This window comes from Rana temporaria, chromosome 1 (genome assembly GCF_905171775.1).
Source record: "Rana temporaria chromosome 1, aRanTem1.1, whole genome shotgun sequence".
Taxonomy (NCBI): Eukaryota; Metazoa; Chordata; class Amphibia; order Anura; family Ranidae; genus Rana; species Rana temporaria.
The window spans coordinates 66,924,661-66,945,459 of record NC_053489.1 but is presented as its reverse complement, the minus strand read 5'-3'; the positions used below and the strand labels follow the sequence as shown (position 1 = coordinate 66,945,459).

The 20,799-nt window shown below is 42.8% G+C and overlaps 1 protein-coding gene across 2 annotated transcripts in view; it reads right to left on the bottom strand.

Annotated features, from left to right (window-relative positions):
- Positions 1-19,585, bottom strand: part of NIM1K (NIM1 serine/threonine protein kinase) — a 120,176-nt gene extending 100,591 nt beyond the window's left edge. For both annotated transcript variants that reach the window (XM_040338954.1, XM_040338961.1), the window contains exon 1: positions 19,391-19,585. The gene's annotated coding sequence lies outside the window, so the exon portion shown is untranslated. The remainder of the gene's footprint in view (positions 1-19,390) is intronic.
- Positions 19,586-20,799: the final 1,214 nt, after the last annotated feature.

Here is a 20,799-nt window from a genome sequence, read left to right as displayed (position 1 = left end):
CTGCAACTGTCATTTTCACAATAAATAATGCAATTTAAATGCATTTTTTGCTGTGAAAATGACAATGGTCCCAAAAATGTGTCAAAATTGTCCGAAGTGTCCGCCATAATGTCGCAGTCATGAAAAAAATCGCTGATCGCCGCCATTAGTAGTAAAAAAAAAAAAAATAATAAAACTATCCCCTATTTTGTAAATGCTATAAATTTTGCGCAAACCAATCGATAAACGCTTATTGCGATTTTTTTTACCAAAAATAGGTAGAAGAATACGTATCGGCCTAAACTGAGGAAAAAAAAATGTTTTATATATGTTTTTGGGGGATATTTAATACAGCAAAAAGTAAAAAATATTGCATTTTTTTCAAAATTGTCGCTCTATTTTTGTTTATAGCGCAAAAAATAAAAACCGCAGAGGTGATCAAATACCACCAAAAGAAAGCTCTATTTGTGGGAAAAAAAGGACGTTAATTCTGTTTGGGAGCCACGTCGCACGACCACGCAATTGTCTATTAAAGAACGTCGAATTGTAAAAACGCCTTTGGGCATTTAGCAGCATATTGGTCCGGGGCTTAAGTGGTTAAGAGTGGACCAACAACCCCCTGGAGCTCCCACTGAGCCACACATAGTCACAGGGCTTCATGGAAAAATAAATAAAAACAGTCAATGTAGTAGAAGCCAGAACTGACTAGCGGTGACCTTGTGCAGCCTCTGCATTGTTCACACGGTTGCATTGTGTGGCTTATTTTCCCTCACCCTCATGATTTAGTTATCAGAACTGCGCTGCTTGTGTTCTGTTTAAGTTGGCAATGAATCTGTGATTCCACTGCGAACAAACAGAACTAACTAATCTGTTTATAAGCAAGAAAATGTCTTATACAAATACCATAGAAAATCACTGCACACTGCGCAATTCCTGAACACTTTACAAAACGAAATAATAGAAGCAAGGATTTGTTCACAGAGTATGTGTTGTGTTGTATAGGAGAGGTGAAAGCTGAGATTTTCAGGCTTATTCACTAAAAAGAACCGGCTTTTCAATGCTTTTGTTGGTAAAAGTGATCAGTTTAATGGAAACATCAGTAGGTTATAAAGTGGAACTCTGGGCAGTTCCATGAAGTCATTAAATTTGTCTTCCCTTGCTCCAGAGTAGAGCCGTTCACATTATATAACATTTTCAGGACAACGCGTTTCAACGCAGTACAACGCGTCACGACCCACTGCAGTGAATAAGACTAGTAAGGGATGTAAAATTCTGTAAGGTTTTTGCTATTGTGTGTCCTTACTGATCTGCCTACACATACACGTTCTATGGTCACAGCATACACTTTATTTTTATAACATCAGAATTGCAATAACAATACAAACAATAGTTTTTTGACAATCCAATATAAGCTCACTTGAAAAATCTCCTTTCACGTTATGAGTTTTGCCTGTCTGCTAACTATCTCTTTCCACAATGTTCTGGATTCCCTGCATGTTTTGCAGCTTCTCCTCCACTGTCTACTTGGAATTTCTAAGGACTACATAGCCCATGGTGCCTTGCTGTCTGCAAGCAATGATTCCTGTTCTGACTCCACCTCCTGAAACTCCTCCTCTCAGCACCTCTGCAGTTCAGATGGCAGGCTCTGTGAAATGTGTGACATGGCTAGGGTTGACACCTCATCCCTTTAAAACTGGACACATATTAATTACACAGGTTCTGTGGTTGATTAAGGTGGTAATTAAACTCACTTTGTGCCTTATCTGCATTAAATTAGCCTCAGTGTAAATCATATGTGTTTTCATTTAAAGGGATGAGGTGACAACCCTAGACACAGCAGTGCCTACTCACAGGGCATAATAAATATGTGTTACAGAATTCAAGAAAGTAAATGCGAATCTTCAAAAAGTACATTTACAAACCTCAAGGTCATTCAGAATAATGAGAGTAGATTAGAAATACATTGGGTAAAATACAAGTATTGAACACATTTTTCTAGGTAGATATATTTATAAAGGTGCTATTGACATGACATTTTCACCACATGTTGGTAACAACCAATGCAATCCATACATACAACCAAACAAAAACAAATAAGTTTGGAAATGAAGTTATGTGTAATAAAATGGAATGACACAGGAAACAATAATTAAACATGTTAACTGAAATATATTTAATACTTGGTGCAAAATCCTTTGTTGGTAATGACGGCTTCAAGACGCCTCCTGTATGGAGAAACTAGTCGCATGCATTGCTCAGGTGTGGTTTTGGCCCATTCTTCCACACAAACAGTCTTCAAATCTTGAAGGTTCCTGTGGACCTCTTCTATGAACTCTGATCTTTAGTTCTTTCCATAGATTTTCTATTGGGTTCGAGTCAGGTGGTTGGCTGGGTCATTCTAGCAGCTTTGTTTTCTTTCTTTGAAACCAATTGAGAGTTTCCTTGGTTTTGTGTTTGGGATCATTGTCTTGCTGAAATGTCCACCCTTGTTTCATCCTCATCATCCTGGTAGATGGCAGCAGATGTTTTTTTCCATTCATCTTGCCTTCAATGACATGACATTTGCCAGTACCGTATACTGAAAAACAGCGATTTTGGGATGATGTGCAGTTCCTTTTGACCCCCAAACATGGCGTGTATTATGACATCCAAAGAGTTCAATTTTGGTTTAATCTGACCAGACTAAGGGCCAGATTCACGTAGAATTGCGGCGGCGTAACGTATCGTAGATACGTTACACCGCCGCAAGTTTTCATCGCAAGTGCCTGATTCACCAAGCACTTGTGTGAAAAATTACGCCGGCGGCCTCCGGCGTAAGCCCGCGAAATTCAAAGGGGCGTGTGCCATTTAAATTAGGCGCGCTCCCGCGCCGGACCTACTGCGCATGCTCTGTTTTGAAATTCCCGCCGTGCTTTGCGCGAAGTGACGTCATTTTTTCGAACGGCGACGTGCGTATCGTACTTTCGTATTCCCAGACGTCTTACGCAAGAAATTTTTTTTTTTAAATTTCGACGCTGGAACGGCGGCCATACTTTATACAGCACATACGTGTGCTGTGTAAAGTTAGGGCAGGTCAAACGACGACTAAAATTGCGACGGGAAACTATACTAGCGACGACGTAGCGAAGGCGAAAAACCGTTGTGGATCGCCGTAACTGCTAATTTGCATACCCGACGCTGGAATACGACGCAAACTCCACCCAGCGGCGGCCGCGGTATTGCATCCTAAGATCCGACAGTGTAAAACAATTACACCTGTCGGATCTTAGGGCTATCTATGCGTTACTGATTCTATGAATCAGTCGCATAGATACTCTGAGAGATACGACGGAGTATCTGAGATTCTCCGTCGTATCTCCGCTGTGAATCTGGCCCTATATTCTCCCAGTATTTCACAGGCTTGTCTAAATGTTGTGCAGCAAACCTTAAAAAAGCTTCAACATGCTTTTTCTTTAGCAATGCAATCTTGTGTGGTGAGCGTGCAGACAGGCCATGGAGGATGAGTGTATTACTTATTGTTTTCTTTGAAACAATTGTACCAGCTAATTCCAGGTCTTTCTAAAGCTCTCCACAAGTGGTCCTTGGCTCTTGGACTGCTCTTCTGATAATTCTTTTCACTCCTCTGTCAGAAATCTTGCGAGGAGCACCTGGTCATGGCCGGTTTATGGTGAAATTATGTTCTTTCCACTTCCAGGTTATGGCCCCAACAGTCAGAAGTTTATAAATCCTTCTGTAACCAATGCCATCAGTATGTTTTGTAGCAATAAGGCTGAGAAGGTCTTGAGAGAGTTTTTTGCTTTTACTCATCATGAGATGTTTCTTGTGTGACACCTTGGTAATGAGACACCTTTTTATATGTCATCAGTTGAGTCTGAACCAGCTAATATTAAAGGGGTTGTAAAGGTTTGTTTTTTATTTTCTAAATAGGTTCCTTTAAGCTAGTGCATTGTTGGTTCACTTACCTTTTTCTTAGATTTCCCTTCTAAATGTTTTTTTTCTTTGTTTTCTTGAATTTCTCACTTCCTGTTCCTCCTCAGTAAGCTGTTCTGGCTGGCTAACCACCGCTCAGATGATGGTGGCAAGTTTACTGAGGAGAAACAGGAAGTGAGAAATTCAAACAAAGAAAAAAAAATTAGAAGGGAAATCGAAGGAAAAGGTAAGTGAACCAACAATGCACTAGCTTAAAGGAACCTATTTAGAAAATAAAAAACAAACCTTTACAACCCCTTTAATATCAGCTGGTTCAGTCTCAACTGATGGCATATAAAAAGGTGTCCCATTACCAAGGTGTCACACAAGAAACATCTCATGATGGGTAAAAGCAAAGAACTCTCTCAAGACCTAACCTATTTAGAAAATAAAAAATGAACCTTTACAACCCCTTTAATTTGCCCTGACAAGGGGCAGGATTGCTTTCTAATTACTGATAGATTTCAGTAGGTGTCTTGGCTTTCCATGCCTTTTTTCACCCCTTTCTTTATGTGTTCAATACTTTTTCCCTGTATCATTCAATTTTTTTACACATAACTTCATTTCTGAACTTTTTTGTTTTAATTTCTTAGTATGTATGGATTGCATAAGGCCCCGTACACACGACCGGTTTTCTCGGCAGAATTCAACAAGAAACTCGATGGGAGACGTATTCTGTGTGTACACTTTTCGCCGAGAAACCCGTCGGGAAACTCGTCGAGCAAAAAGAGAGCATGTTCTCTATTTCCTCGTTGGGCAATGGGAAAATTTGGCTTGACGAGTTTTTTGACAGCCGAACAAGGAACTCGACGGGGAAAATGATGTGTTTCGCCCGTCGAGTTTCTCGGTCGTGTGTACGGAGCCTGAGTTGTAACCGACATGTGGGGATTTTTTTGGACAATAGCACCTTTAGTAATATATATTTACCTAGAAAAATGGTGACGTGTTCAATACTTATTTTATCGGCTGTAATTGAAAAAAAATGTGGAAATGATTATGCATTTTGACCATAGATACACTTTATTGTGAAATCTTCCAGAAAAAGAAAAACTCACAGCAACAACAAACCATTAAACAGGTTTAAACACATTCCGATTATATAAAAAAACAAACAAAAAAATGCTCTGATTGGAGTCCCACTTTAAGGACCTACTGGATCAGAAGAAACACATGTGGCCTAGGAAGCACCCGATTGGAACGCTTATTGTAGCTTCTTTTAAAAAAAGCCCCACTGCATTTATTTAGGACATGTTTTGCTCTAGCCTAGGGGTCTCCAACCTTTCTAAAGAAAGGGCCAGTTTACTGTGCTTCAGACTTCAGGGGGGCCGAACTGTGCCCAGTGGGAGTAAACAATGTCCATCTGGTGTTGTTGGGAGGAATAGTGCCCCTTTTTTTATTTCAGTGTGAGGAATAATGCCCCATCATTGGTGTCAGTGGGAGGAATAGTGCCCCATCATTGGTATCAGTGGGAGGAATAGTGCCCCATCATTGGTGTCAGTGGGAGGAATAGTGCCCCATCATTGGTGTCAGTGGGAGGAATAGTGTCCCATCATTGGTGTCAGTGGGAGGAATAGTGTCCCATCATTGGTGTCAGTGGGAGGAATAGTGTCCCATCATTGGTGTCAGTGGAAGGAATAGTACCCTATTGTTGGTGTCTATGTCAGGAAATATGCCTCATTGTTGGTGTCATTGACAGGAAAATTGTCTCAAAGGCTGGATACAGGCAAGCAAATGGCCACATCCGGCCCCAGGGCCACAGTTTAGAGACCACTGCTCCAGCCCATGGAAATACATTCATAACATGAATGAACATTATGGCTTCCAAAACACAGATACTGTAGGTAAGGAAGGGTAAAGGTTTAGGAATCACAAGGCAGAGCAAGTGATGACTTCCTCTTAGCGGGATTGATAAACTAATTCCTTTAAAGCAAGATTAAATGGCAGAGATTAACTCTGCTGCTCTTCGGATACACAAGTCATGGCTCTAACAATGGCAGATCAGGAATGTAACTTCTTAATCCTGCCTTTCTGTGCACTAACAAGCGAGCTATCCTTAGAGCAGCACATGTATAGTGCACTGGCTGTTACATAACCAGCATAGAAAGGGAAATATTTTGAAACAATAAGCAAGGCTCGCATGGAATCCTAAAACTCCATCACAGGGGACATAAGCAACTCTGTTACCAAATTAGGATTAAAGCGGTTCTGCACTCTATTTGAAAAAAATTTAAAGTCAGCAGCTAGAAACAATGTAGCTGCTGACCTTTAATAAACGGACACTTACCTGTCCAGGGGTCTAGTCCTCGCCTGAAATGATTCTTTGCCGGTCTTCATGTCCCCGGCCCTGGCATTTTTACTGTGGGCAGCCGGCTGTGATTCCTTGCAGCTTCACATCCGGCTTCCCACTTTGCATGTGCAAGCTGCTCTGAGCTTTATAAATGGTCCCGCAACCATGTGGGACCAGTGCAGTGTTGCCAACCGTCTGTATTTTTACGGACAGTTCGTAAAAACTGCACTTTTCCCCCCCTTTGTAAATGTCCGTGTTTGCGGGAATGTACCAGTAAAAATAGCTTGACAAGCAAGAGAGTGACCCAGAAGGTAAGAAAGTCTCCAGCAAGAGAGTGACCCAGAAGGTAAGAAAGTCTCCAGCAAGAGAGGGACCCAGAAGGTTGAAAAGTCTCTAGCGAGAGAGGGACCCAGAAGGTTGAAAAGTCTCTAGCGAGAGAGGGACCCAGAAGGTTAGCAAGTCTCCAGTGAGAGAGGGACCCAGAAGGTTAGCAAGTCTCCAGCGAGAGAGGGACCCAGAAGGTTAACCAGTCTCCAGCGAGAGAGGGACCCAGAAGGTTAGCAAGTCTCCAGCAAGAGAGGGACCCAGAAGGTTAACAAGTCTCCAGCGAGAGAGGGACCCAGAAGGTTGAAAAGTCTCTAGCGAGAGAGGGACCCAGAAGGTTAGCAAGTCTCCAGTGAGAGAGGGACCCAGAAGGTTAACAAGTCTCCAGCGAGAGAGGGACCCAGAAGGTTAGCTTCAAGTTGAGTGCAAACGTTTTTTTTATTGACGCATGATCACATCAAAAGCAAGAGAGTACAATGTTTCGGAGTCATGCAGGACCCCTTCGTTAGGCATGGGATGATCACTCTCTTGCTTGTCAATGAGACATTAAGTTAAGTTTAAGTGTCCAGCCAGTAGTGAGAGGAACCCAGAAGGTTAGAAAGTCTCCAGCAAGAGAGGGACCCAGAAGGTTGGAAAGTCTCCAACGAGAGAGGGACCCAGAAGGTTGGACAGTCTTTAGCAAGAGAGGGGCCCAGAAGGTTGGAAAGTCTCTAGCGAGAGAAAGACCCAGAAGGTTAGCAAGTCTCCAACGAGAGAGGGACCCAGAAGGTTAGAAAGTCTCCAACGAGAGAGGGACCCAGAAGGTTAGAAAGTCTCCAACGAGAAAGGGACCCAGAAGGTTGGACAGTCTTTAGCAAGAGAGGGACCCAGAGGGTTGGAAAGTCTCTAGCGAGAGAAAGACCCAGAAGGTTAGCAAGTCTCCAACGAGAGAGGGACCCAGAAGGTTAGCAAGTCTCCAACGAGAGAGGGACCCAGAAGGTTAGCAAGTCTCCAGCGAGAGATGGACCCAGAAGGTTAGCAAGTCTCCAGCGAGAGATGGACCCAGAAGGTTAGCAAGTCTCCAGCGAGAGAGGGACTCAGAAGGTTGGACAGTCTTTAGCAAGAGAGGGACCCAGAAGGTTAGAAAGTCTCCAGCGAGAGAGGGACCCAGAAGGTTAGAAAGACATGTAGAATACCAAAGATTGTGTATTGAGCAGAATATACATGTGTCCTGTGCTCCCTCCACCCACCATACTATTTCTCCATGCACCTTGCCATAAAATCTATAAAGACCTCAGCTAAAGTGACTGGCGCCCATCATTCTGAACATCCAGGTAAAATAACTACCCCCTGAGAAGAATGTGCCTGGGGCATTTATCACCAAGTAAACAGGTCTGTGGCTATTGGGTAGCTGAAGAGCCATATTCCTTCAAATGATGCTAATCTGGTAAACAATAGTGCTACAGAATAAAAGGACAATGGAAAATTATTTAGCATGTTTACAGAGCAGCAATAACTGTGAAGCAATCTACAATCTGCTACGTGCAGAACCAGGGAGCTGAGAACTAAATCTATTCATTAATATCTTGGTTTCACAATCCTCTGGTGTGATATAAATCCATTCAGAAAGAAAACTTTCCAAACAGTCAATGGTGTTCTTTGTTACTTTGTTATTTTACAATGATGGATAGCTTCCAGTAAAATCCCATGTCAAAAACGTAGATTTAACGGCTTTAAATAAATTATTCCTTAGGAGCCAAGGAGTTGTAACTGATCATCCTGTAACTTCCTATATCTCTTGGGATGTCAGCAGAGAGATTTACTGTCACGGTCTCAGCTGTAAACCCACCCTGTGTCTCATTCCTCCATCTGTAGAGCAGGTGTTTTCACCTCTCCTGATGGATTCTCTATTATGGGCCAGATTCTCGTACATCCTGCGGCGGCGTCGCGTAAGCTATTTACACTACGCCGCCACAACTTACAGGAGCAAGTGCCGTATTCCCCAAACACTTGCTCCGTAATTTGCGGCGGCGTAGTGTAAATGGCCCAGCGTATGGCCACGTAATTTAAAGGGGGCGGCTAGTATTCAAATTAAGCGCGCCCCCGCGCCGATTGAACTGCGCATGCGCCGGGCTGAAAAATAGCCCAGTGCGCATGCTCCAGCTCACGACGGAAAACGTCAATGACGCCGACGTGAGTGTCATTGACGTAAAGTCGTATTCAAGAACGACTTAGGAAAACGACGTAACCGACGGAAAAAGCAGACGCGGACCCGACGCCATACTTAACATGGCATACGGAAGACTGGCGTAAGGTTACCCCTCATATAGCAGGGGTAACCTTACGCTTACGGAAACGACGTACGCGACGAGTACGCAACGCAAATTCGTTCGGGAATCGGCGTATCAGGCTCATTTGCATAGTCAAATGAGACCTGAACGTAAACGCCACCTAGCGGTCAGCGTTGTATTGCATTTAGGATCCGACGGTGTAAGTGACTTACACCAGTCGGATCCTAGCCTAATTCCGGCGTATCTTGTTTTGTGAATAGAAAACAATGATACACCGGCGGGAATTTCGAATTACGCCGGTGTATCAGTAGATACACCGGCGTAACTCTTTTGAGAATCTGGCCCAGAGTACGTAAATAAAAGCAATTATATTGTCTGGTGTGCAGACTTTTATACTATAGTACAGAGATTTCTCCAGTGGAGTCATTGAAAGCCTTAAAGCATCTCTGGGCAAATTTTTTTTCAAGTGAATTATTTTACAGTCAACTAAGTTTGGGTCCCTCACTGGCGCCATTTTTGGGTGCAGCAACAATCCATATTCCCATCACACACGTTCCTGGAAAAGACTCTAGGATATTGGGTGCTGCAGCAACCACCAGCTAATGACTGGAACAAAATATTACAATGGAGATATTTGCCAGCACACCACGGATCTTCAAGTTGAGTGCAACAAAAATGTTTATTGATGCATGATCACATCACATACAAGAGAGTGCAATGTTTTGGAGTCACGCAGGACCCCTTCGTTAGGCATGCGATGATCACTCTCTTGCTTGTGATGTGATCAAAAACTTCAATAAAAAAACATTTGGACTCAACTTGAAGATCCATGGTATGCTGGCAAATATCGAAATTTTTGGGTGCAGGAGCCGGTAATTCAGTGCTGCAGATATGCCCCTGCCAGCCGCTCTCTGTCCAGCCCCTTACTCTGCTGTCATCACTCGCAAACTCTTTTCTGGATCCTGAGAGGTCTCCAGGGCTGGAAAGCCAATACGAAAAAGAACCTCATCACTTGTGCATGGCAGGAGACTCGGGACACACGTGGCCAAGGTTTTAGATAAGCAAAACGGGCATTTAAATAGGGTTTCTTTTTTTTTCATGCCAGCATTTCGTTTGTGGGGGAAGGGGGAGTCTAAATTTCAGTTTTAGGAATCTGTCATCAATAGAAAAGAATCATATTGTGCAAGGGAGTGGATTATTAGGTTTGAGGATATAGAAGTTACATCGAACATAGATTACTGATAAACATATATCCATGTTTTTCCATATCCATACTTTTGTTTGCTATTTAAATAACATTTTATTTTACAAATTAACATTTAATAAAGGGTAAATCCTTGGCACTGGTGTCACAGGGAATTATGAGTTTTCTAAAGAGAGAACAGAGCAGAAACTGTTTGCTTTCAGCCACTCTCTCTCTAACTGGAACATCATACTTCCCCTCTTCTTTCCAGTCAGGTTATCAACTCAACAAGAAGAAAGTGAAAGAAAATCAAGGATTTTCAGTTATAAACACAATGGGCCAGATCCACATACATCTGCGCCGGGCGCAGCGTATCTAAGATACGCTACGCCGCTGTAACTTACTTTTGTTTTGTTTGAATCCACAACAAATCCGCTCCGTAAGTTACGGCGGCGTAGCGTATCTGTTGCGGCGTAAGGGCGCGGAATTCAAATGGAAGTGATGGGGGCGTGTTTTATGTTAAAACGTCGTGACCCGACGTAAACTACGTTTTTTTTTAACTGCCCATGCGCCGTCCCTGGGGGTATCCCAGTGCGCATGCTCGAAATTAAACCGGAACCAGCCAATGCTTACGACGGTGACGTCATTCTACGCAAATTCCTATTCGCGAATGACTTACGCAAACGACGCAAAAAATTCAAAATTGTACGCTGGAAGGACGGCCATACTTAACATTGAGTACGCCTCAGAACAGCAGCTTTAACTATACGCCGGAAAAAGCCGAACGCAAACGCCGGAAAAAATGCGCCGGGCCGACGTAAGTTCGTGGATCGCCGTAAATAGCTAATTTGCATACTCGACGTGGATTTCTACGGAAACACCACCAAGCGGCCACCGAAAAATTGCATCTAAGATCCGAAGGCGTACGAAGACGTACGCCTGTCGGATCAAGCCGCGGTGCCGTCGTATCTTGTTTTAAGGATTTAAACCAAAGATACGACGCGGGAATTTTGAAATTACGCCGGCGTATCAATAGATACGCCGGCGTAATTTCTTTGTGGATCTGCCTCAATAGGAATAGAAAGAAAATATGTTTTAAAAATCCTATAGGAAGTAGTGGAAATTGTCTCTAATAGGGACACACCTATTAGTTGAGTGGTGGAGTCCTAGAACTCCTCACAATATTTTCATTGGTGTGTGCTTTACCGACCCATTGCCAACCACAGACCAGATCTCTTGTAGGGGCATCACAGGGGGAAAAGGTAAAAAAAAAAAAATCCCCACTCCCAACTGGAGTCACAAAATGAAATAAAAACCTTGCAGAAATGTGAACTCTTCCTCACTATATCCAAAATTGAAGAAAAACATTTTGGATGGAGTTAGGCTACGGGGATCCTATGATCCTGTTCATTCAGGGCAAAGTGACAATATCTATACAAAGACCACCCAACCGACCACTTTATACTCCAAATAGGCAAGGTGACAGGGTCTCTTTATGTGTCGGATTGAACTCCAATGCTGCCCACAAAAATACGTTACATATAAGCCCTTTGTGCCTGTTACAAGGTAAGGTATACACATTTCTTGACAAATGGGTTTTCTTTTAATACACGTTACAATTATGAGCGGTTTCCTTGCAACCATTGTTAATATACTGATTTTTTGTTCTAATAGACTGGTTTTCTCAAAATTTTCCTTTTAGTTCTGAGAACCATGTGTTCACCCTGTCGTTCAACCCCAACCCCCTCCCCCCCCCCCTTTCCTTTCATACACTGAATTTACCTTCTCCAGTGGAACGTAAATTTGTCTTTTACGTGTCATTGACTTTATATGAATTTGACAGTTACTGAACAGAGAATGGATGTAAGAGCTTTGTAAATGGCTAGGTTGTTACAAGAAATGTATCTGGCAAATGTAGAAGAGGATCAGGGAAAAAGTTATAAGAACAGTTTCATTAAAGACACCAGGAATATATATCCCTACACTTATACCGCAGGTACTGCCGGGTGAATCCACACTCCCTAAGGCACACAATTGCCTTCATTCTGATACTGTATATGTAGGATATGTGTACATAGAATAAGGGAAGAGAAGAGAAGAGAAGAGAAGACTGAAAATGAATTATAACGGGAGAAAAGCTGCCACAGATATGTAAGGTCTATTTAGATAAAATGGTGGTGGTTCATGTAAGGCAATACATCACCTAGAAAGGCTAGAAGGTTAGATAAGATAGATAGATAGATAGATAGATAGATAGATAGATAGATAGATAGATAGATAGATAGATAGATAGATAGATAGATATGGGTAGATTCAGGTAGGGGCGCGCAATTTTAAGACGGCGTAGCCTAGCGTGTTTACACTACGCCGCCTTAAGTAAGAGAGGCAAGTACATGATTCTCAAAGCACTTACCTCCTTACTTAGGGCGGCGTAGTGTAAACGCGGCGGGCGTAAGGGCGCCTAATTCAAATGGGTTGGAGGGGGGCGTGTTTAATGGTAATGAGGCTTGACCTCACGTTTTTGACGTTTTTTGCCTACTGCGCATTCGTCGTGCGCCTACATTTCCCAGTGCGCATTGCGGCTAAGTACGCCGCACGGGCCTATTGATTTCGACGTGGACGTAAACTACGTAACTCCCGATTCGCGGACGACTTACGCAAACGACGTAAAAAATTTGAACTTTGCGGCGGGAACGGCGGCCATACTTTAACATTGTTATTCCACCTCATAGGTGGAATAACTTTAGGCCGCCTAAGGCCTTACGGAAACGGCATAAATCGACTGCGGTGGCCGGGCGTACGTTCGTGAATCGACGTAGAAACTCATTTACATATTCTACGCCGGCCACAATGGAAGCGCCACGTAGCGGCCATCCGAAAAATTGCAATCTAAGAAAGGACGGCGCAAGCCGTCGTATCTTAGATATGTTTAAGCGTATCTCTGTTTGAGCATACGCTTAAACTTAGGTCGGCATAGATTCTGAGTTAGGTCGACTTATCTACTGATAAGTCGGCCTAACCCTACCTGAATCTACCTAATAGTGTTGAAGGTTTGATTGGATACATAGGTATTCAGCCCCCTTTACTCTGATACCCCTAGCTAAAATCTAGTGGAACCAATTGCCTTCAGAAGCCACCTAATTAGTGAATAGAGTCCACTTGTGTGTAATTTAATTTCAGTTTGAATACAGCTGTTCTGTAAAGTCCTCAGAGGCGTGTTAGAGAACCTTAGTGAACAGACAGCATCATGAAGTACAAATGTACGCCACACTTTTCACATATTTCTTTGTGAAAAAATGTGAAAACCATTTATCATTTTCCTTCCACTTCACAACTATGTGCCACTTTGTGTTGATCTATCACACAAAACCCCAATAAAATACATCAACGTCTTTGGTTTTAACATGACAAAATGTGAAAAATTTCAAGGGGTATGAATAGTTTTTCAAGGCACTGTACATGAATAGATGGATTACCTAGAAAGGCTAGAAGGTTACATAAGATAGATAGATAGATAACATAGATTACATGGTTGGCTGTATATATAGATAGATAATTGGATAGATAGGATACCAAGAAAAGCCAGAAGATAGATCGATTGATTACATTGATTGGTTAGTTGGATACATAAATAGATAACTAGATATACAGATTTAGGGGCAGATCCACGTAGATCGGCGCATTATTCCGCTGGGCGTTGCGTATCTAAGATACACTACGCCGCCGTAACTTATTTTAATTTTTTCGAATCCTCAAAGAATTTGAGTCGTAATTTACGGCGGCGTAGTGTATCTTTGGCGGCGTAAGGGGGCGGAATTCAAATGGAAGTGATGGGGGCGTGTTTTATGTAAATACGTCGTGACCCGATGTAAACGACGTTTTTTATGAACGGCGCATGCGCCGTCCGTGGGGGTATCCCAGTGCGCATGCTCGAAATTAAACCGGAACAAGCCAATGCTTACGACGGTGACGTCATTCTACGCAAATCCCTATTCGCGAACGACTTACACAAACGGCCATACTTAACATTGAGTACGCCTCATAATAGCAGGGGTAACTATACGCCGGAAAAAGCCGAACGCAAACAATGTAAAAAAATGCGCCGGACGGACGTACGTTCGTGGATCGCTGTAACTAGCTAATTTGCATACTCAATGCGGAATTCTACGTAAACGCCACCTAGCGTCCGGCGAAAAAAATGCACCTAAGATCCGACGGCGTACTAAGACGTACGCCTGTCGGATCGATCCCAGATGCCGTCGTATCTTGTTTTGTAGATACAAAACAAAGATACGACGCGGGAACTTTAAAATTACGCGGCGTATCAATAGATACGCCGGCGTAATTCTTTTGTGGATCTGCCCCTTACTTTGTAAAAAAAAAGATTGATAGATAATTACCTAGAAAGACTAGAAGGTAAATAAATTGATAGATAGATAGATAGATAGATAGATAGATAGATAGATAGATAGATAGATAGATAGATAGATAGATAGATAGATAGATAGATAGATAGATTAGATAGATTACATACAAAGGTTGCATAGATAGATAGGTTGGTTGGTTAGATAGATCCATAGATAGATAGATAGATAACATAGATTAGATGGACAGGTTGGTTGGATACATAGATAGATAATTGGATAGATACAATACCTAGAAAAGCCAGAAGGTTAGATAGGATAGATAGATAGATATATAGATAGATAGATTAGGTTGATTGGTTGTTTGTATACATAGATAATTGGATTGATAGATTACCTAGAAAGGCTAGAACATGGGTCTTCAAACTATGGCCCTCCAGTTGTTCAGGAACTACAATTCCCATCATGCCTAGTCATGTCTGTGAATGTCAGAGTTTTACAATGCCTCATGAGATGTGTAGTTCCGCAACAGCTGGAGGGCCGTAGTTTGAGGATCCCTGGGCTAGAAGGTAAGATAGATAGATAGCATACAAAGGTGGCATAGATAGAATAGATAGATAGATACAGCAGATAGATTACATAGAAAGGTTGGATAGATAGATATATAGATAGATAGATAGATAGATAGATAGATAGATAGATAGATAGATAGATAGATAGATAGATAGATAGATAGATTGGTTGGATAGATAGATACAGCAGATAGATTAGATAGATAGATAGATAGATAGATAGATTGATTGATAGATAGATAGATAGATAGATAGATAGATAGATAGATAGATAGATAGATAGATAGATAGACCACAGATAAATGTAATGGAGGTGAGTATGGGATTGTGCACACTATACATTAAACACATTTCCTATGTCAGAGCCCAGGGGACATTTATTTCTATCTGCCTGATACAAGTATTCCGGGAAGCCGAAGTGGCAGTTGTCTCCAGCAGTTCCTCCGGTAACATATGGTAGTATTAGAAGAAGACAGCGGAGGATATGTGCCGCTAACACATTCTATGAGTCATTCTTCAGCACTGACACAGCCTGGAAGAATTATGAATGAATTCTCTGCTCAGTGTAACATGCAGAGAGAACACTGATCTATTCACCACAACCAGCTTCTGCCGGCTAAAAATAATGTCCATGGACTAAGGGGGAAACAGGCAAGGAAGGAATGACCTGTATACCAGGTACTGTATGGTTACCATACGTGGGGTGTTCTTATTTTTTTCCATCCAGCAATCAGACTATTCTATGCACGTTGTGTAATTTCTACTTAAAAATTAAAGTCCAGCTCCACCTTTTCTTTCACCTTCATTTGGCCCAAACGAGAGTCAATCACCTGCTGGATAGGAACGCCCACTCCCGCGGGAGTCCCGATCCGGAAGCCGGGGAAGAAAATAGCTGTACGAGGTATGTACAGCAAAAAAAAGAAAACAAACGGCATACTGTCAATGTAGAGAGTGAGCTGGATGTAGTGTTAGAAAATCGTTTTTAGGGTGAACCCCCGCTTTAAGCCTCGTACACACACGTCAGGCAGCATTGGCCGGTTCAATAGAAACTGGCTGACATTCGATCCGTGTGCAGCCAGTCCGACAGAAGCCGGTTTCTGTCAATGGGGCATGACCGGAAAAAGGTCTGACAATCAGTTTCCGATCAGCAAAACCGTCCCCTGTCAGAACACAATAGAACGGCAGGGGAGATAGCTGTACTAACATTGGTTAGTTAGTACAATGGCTCTGACGTGAGCTGTCAGTTTTTTTTTCGTTGAGCCCTGCTGGGTTGAATAAAAAAAAAAAACTACTAGTGTGTGGGTTAACTCCCACTCCAATACTACAATTTACCTGTAAAAATGAACCCCTTAGGTTTTTTCACAGCAGGTACAGTGCAGGAAAGTGTGTAAAATCATGCATTTTCAAGCACTAGAGAAAGGTGCTGCCTTTTGCAGATGCATGTGGGCACCAACAATTTTCCCCACAGGTTTGGAAAACGTGCATATGTTTTCACCTACCTAAACATATGGTACCGCAGTAACAATTTTGCCTGCACAATTTATGCATGTTTTAAGAGCATAGGGCAGCCCATTGAAATGAATGGTCTGCCCTCAATGTGACACACAAGAATGCGTCGAAATACGCAAAAAACGCCTCATGGTGTGGATGAGCCCTTAAAGTGGAAGGTGACGGAAATGTAACACTCCCATTGGTTGTGCTCTCAACCAAACTGTTAAACCATCCAATGGATTAGACTTTGTAAAAAAAAAACATCTAAAAAAGCCAGACCAGTTCTGGAAAAGCATCCTTTGGATGGATAAAACTAAGATTAAAAAACTAAGAAAAAAGTGTGGAGAAGGCTTGGATCAGCTCATGATACAAAGCATACAACGCCATCTGTAAAACATGGTGGAGCTTGCAGTGTGATGGCATGGGCATGCATGGCTTCCAGTGGCACTGGTTCATTGGTGTTTATTGATGATGTGACAGAAGAAGCCGGATGAATTCTGCAGTGTTTAGAGATATACTGTCAGCCCAGATTCAGCCAACTGCAGCAAAGTTGATTGGATGGCCCTTCACAGTACAGATTGACAATTATCCAAAACACACTGCAAAAGCAACCCAGGAGCTTTTGAAGGAAAAGAAGTGGAATATTCTGCAATGGCCAAGGAAACCACCTGATCTCAACCTAATTGAGCATGCATTTCACTTGCTGCCCAGCAAAACTAAAGGCAGAAACACCCACAAACAGAGAACAACTGAAGACAGCTGCAGTTAGAGCCTGGCAAAAACACCAGAAAGGAGGAAACCTAGTCTTTGGTAATGTCCATGGGTTCCAGACTTCAGGCAGTCATTGCCAGTAAATGATTCTCAACAAAATATAAAAAAAATTACATTTTATTTATGATTATATTCATTTGTCCAGTTACATTTGAGCCCCTGAAAATGGGGGTCTGTGTTTAAAAATGGTTGCATAAACTAAAGGTAACCTAACTGTAGATCTCTCAGCGCTGAGATCTTGGCACAGAAAACCGTCCCAGCCGGGGGAACACAGTGATTATTGCTATAGCCACTAGCAATAATCGCATGAAAAACCCGACAGGCCAGCTGTACCCAAGTTGGTCGATCAACACATGCTTAGAAGCTCAGCCAGTCCCTGCTGAACAGCTGAGATTTGAACAGTCTATGGATGTCTTTAGATTGTAAGCAGTGCCGATCCTGACCTCCCTGGGGCCCTAAGCAAAATGACATGTCACATTAAAGTTGAGAAGCGGGGGGGCTGCCGACAGTGACATGTCACATTATATATTATAGTTGAGAAGCGGGGGAAGGGGGTGTTCTGCTATTGGAACTGACATCTTACATTAAAGTGAGAAGCCGGGGGTGCTGACTTCTTACCTCTTCTCCCATGCAGCCAGCGAGTTGAGAAGCGGGGTGAGGGGCCGAAAATGACTTCTCACCAGGCGGGGCCTCTAGTAATTTGGGGGGCCCCCTGCAGTTTTGTGTGGCCCTAAGCAGCTTGCATAGTGAGCCTATAGGGTGGATCAGCCCTGATTGTAAGCTCCTTGAGGACAAGGACTGACGTGAATGCACAGTATGTAAAGCGCTATGTAAATTGTTTGCGCTATATAAATACCGTGACAAGTACAAACCAACAACTCGACAGCTTCACCATAGAACATTTTATTGAAGCATTATAGCAGTAACATCAAACTGACGTGTTTCGACCTAAGCCTTCATTAAAAGCATAATTTAATCAATGCTGCCCCTCTAATTTCAAGAGGGTTGTTTCTCTATATACTTGTTTTTTTATGTCATATTTTTATACTTTTGATGAATGCTACAATAAAATTCTCTATGGAGAAGCTGTCGAGTTGCCGGTTTGTACTTGTTATGGATTCTCTGTGAACTCAATTAGCCAGAGCACAGAGCACTTTGCACACTAACTACATTATACGGCGGAAGAGCTTGGGTGAGTTTTTTTTGCGTTTTCTTATATAAATATTGTACTTATAAAAATCTGGAATTGAGCTTTTATCCTTAACCCAATAGGAATTAAACCCTCAAGGAGCGTACTTACCTTATGGGTTGCATAAACTAATGGTAACCCCCACCCGTAGATCTCACAGTGCTGAGATCTTAGCACAGAAAACCCCTTGTCTGTGTCCGATGTGCCCCCCCCCCCCCCCATAAAAAGCCAATACAACGCCCTGTGCTCCATACATAGGAGATTCTTATATAACAGCAACATAAACACTTGTACAATGAGATCATTTCTCCATGCATATGGTGGGCTGTCAGATCCTGTCCGGGGATTAGTCCGTGTACACAGAACATAGCCCCTGCAGCCCCCTTTCTAGATTATCGAACATTTGAGCAATCGCTAACTGGTCTCATTCATCACTCACTTTGCAATCGACAACCAGCAGCCTGGTATTGATAAATCAATGAGCCTTTACAGCGTCTCCTGACAGTTCCAGTCAACATGACACCAAACCTAATTCGCTTAAAATCTTCTCTTTTTTTTTAAAGCGTATGAAAGATACAATCACACCCAAATCGGCCAATCACAACGCTTCAGTGATCACTTTAGAGGAGTCCGAACAATAAACGCCTAACGGCCGCTTGATTAGGGTAAGCTCACATTGTGAATTGCTCTTTGCCGGAATAATTACGATTACCAAAGCCAAATGCGTTATTCAAAGAGGCAGGGAATAATGTGCAAAATGCCGTAACCCAAGGCAACCAATCATCAGTGATTTATGGCTTCTGCCGTATTCGCTGTCCGCGTTGATACGTGGAATATAAACAAACCTGACAGTTCCAAGAAGACGAGCAGCGAACCATAACGTACTTTTAGAAGACGGCGATATAACGATTATTTTAAAGCGGAATCTGCAGGCAGCATAGAAGGAATGGGTTATGTAGTATTGTCATAATATAAATGTGATGTCCCTTACCTGATGCTGGGCTTGTTTTGTAGTCCGGTGTGTCGCTTCTCATCTAGAACGATATGTGCTTTCTCTGATCACAGGCGCCCAAGCTCTGCATAGCCTTCATGTGCCGTTGTTGTTGCTGCTGCTGCTGATGTTGGAGCTCTTACATTTTTGTATGAGAGCAGCTGTTTTCCCATTTGCAAAGCCATCCATTCTGAAAAAAAAAAAAAAAAGGGGGAGGCGCTCAGTGAATGGGACTGGAGCTGTTAGCAAAGGAGGGAGGGTGGCTGACCGCAGACCCTCATCCCCCTGAGGCCGTGTTAGTGGGAGGTAGAGGCGCTGGCAGTGTGGTTGGGTTGCTATAGCAACCGGAGGGATTTAGAAGATGTAATGCTTGCTATTTCAGGTGGAAAGTAAGGTGGCTTTAAGTTCTACAGATGCATTATCTCCTCAGATCCTATTAGATGTGCAGTTTCTGGCGGTGACCTTTTTTTTTTATCTGTTATGTAAGAAGATTTAGAAAAAAAGCACAAGGGGGCATAGGGTAAGTGCGCTTTAAAAAATGTGTTGTAGATTTTTAATTTGGATCCAGGGCTTTTGTGCAATAAACAGATCAAAAGCAAAAATGTGTGTGGGCCAGATTCAGATAGGTCAGCGGATCTTTAGATCCGCGTAACCTATATGATTTACGTTACACCGGCGCAAGTTTTGGAGGCAAGTGCTTTATTCAGAAAGCACTTGCCTCAAAAGTTGCGGCGGCGTATCGTAAATCCCCCGGCGGAATTCAAATTCCGCGGCTAGGGGGTGTGTAACATTTAAATCAGGCGCGTCCCCGCGCCGAACGAACTGCGCGTGTGCCGTCCGCTAAATTTCCCAGCTTGCATTGCTCTAAATGACGTCGCTAGGACGTCATTGGTTTCGATGTGAACGTAAATTACGTCCATCCGTATTCCTCGAACGACTTACGCAAACAACGTAAAAAATTAAAAATTCGACCCGGGAACGACGGCCATACTTAACATAGGATACGGCGCATATAGTAGGGGTAACTATACGCGGGAAAAAGCCAAACGCAAACGACGTAAAAAAAATGCGCCGGGCGGTCGTTCGTTTCTGAATCGACGGAAATCCTCATTTGCATATTTGTCGCATAAAAAAAACGAAACGCCACCTAGCGGCCGGCCTGGAATTGCAGCCTAAGATCCGACGGTGTAAGTCACTTACACCTGTCGGATCTTAGGGAGATCTATGCGGAACCTGATTCTATGAATCAGGCGCATAGATCCGACCGACAGAACTCAGAGATACGACGGCGTATCAGGAGATACGCCGTCGTATCTCTATCTGAATCTGCCCCTATGTCTTTTTTTTTTTGTGCATTTGAGCCTGCAAAAGATCGCAACTGTGATAAGTAGATTGTGGGTGCAATGATC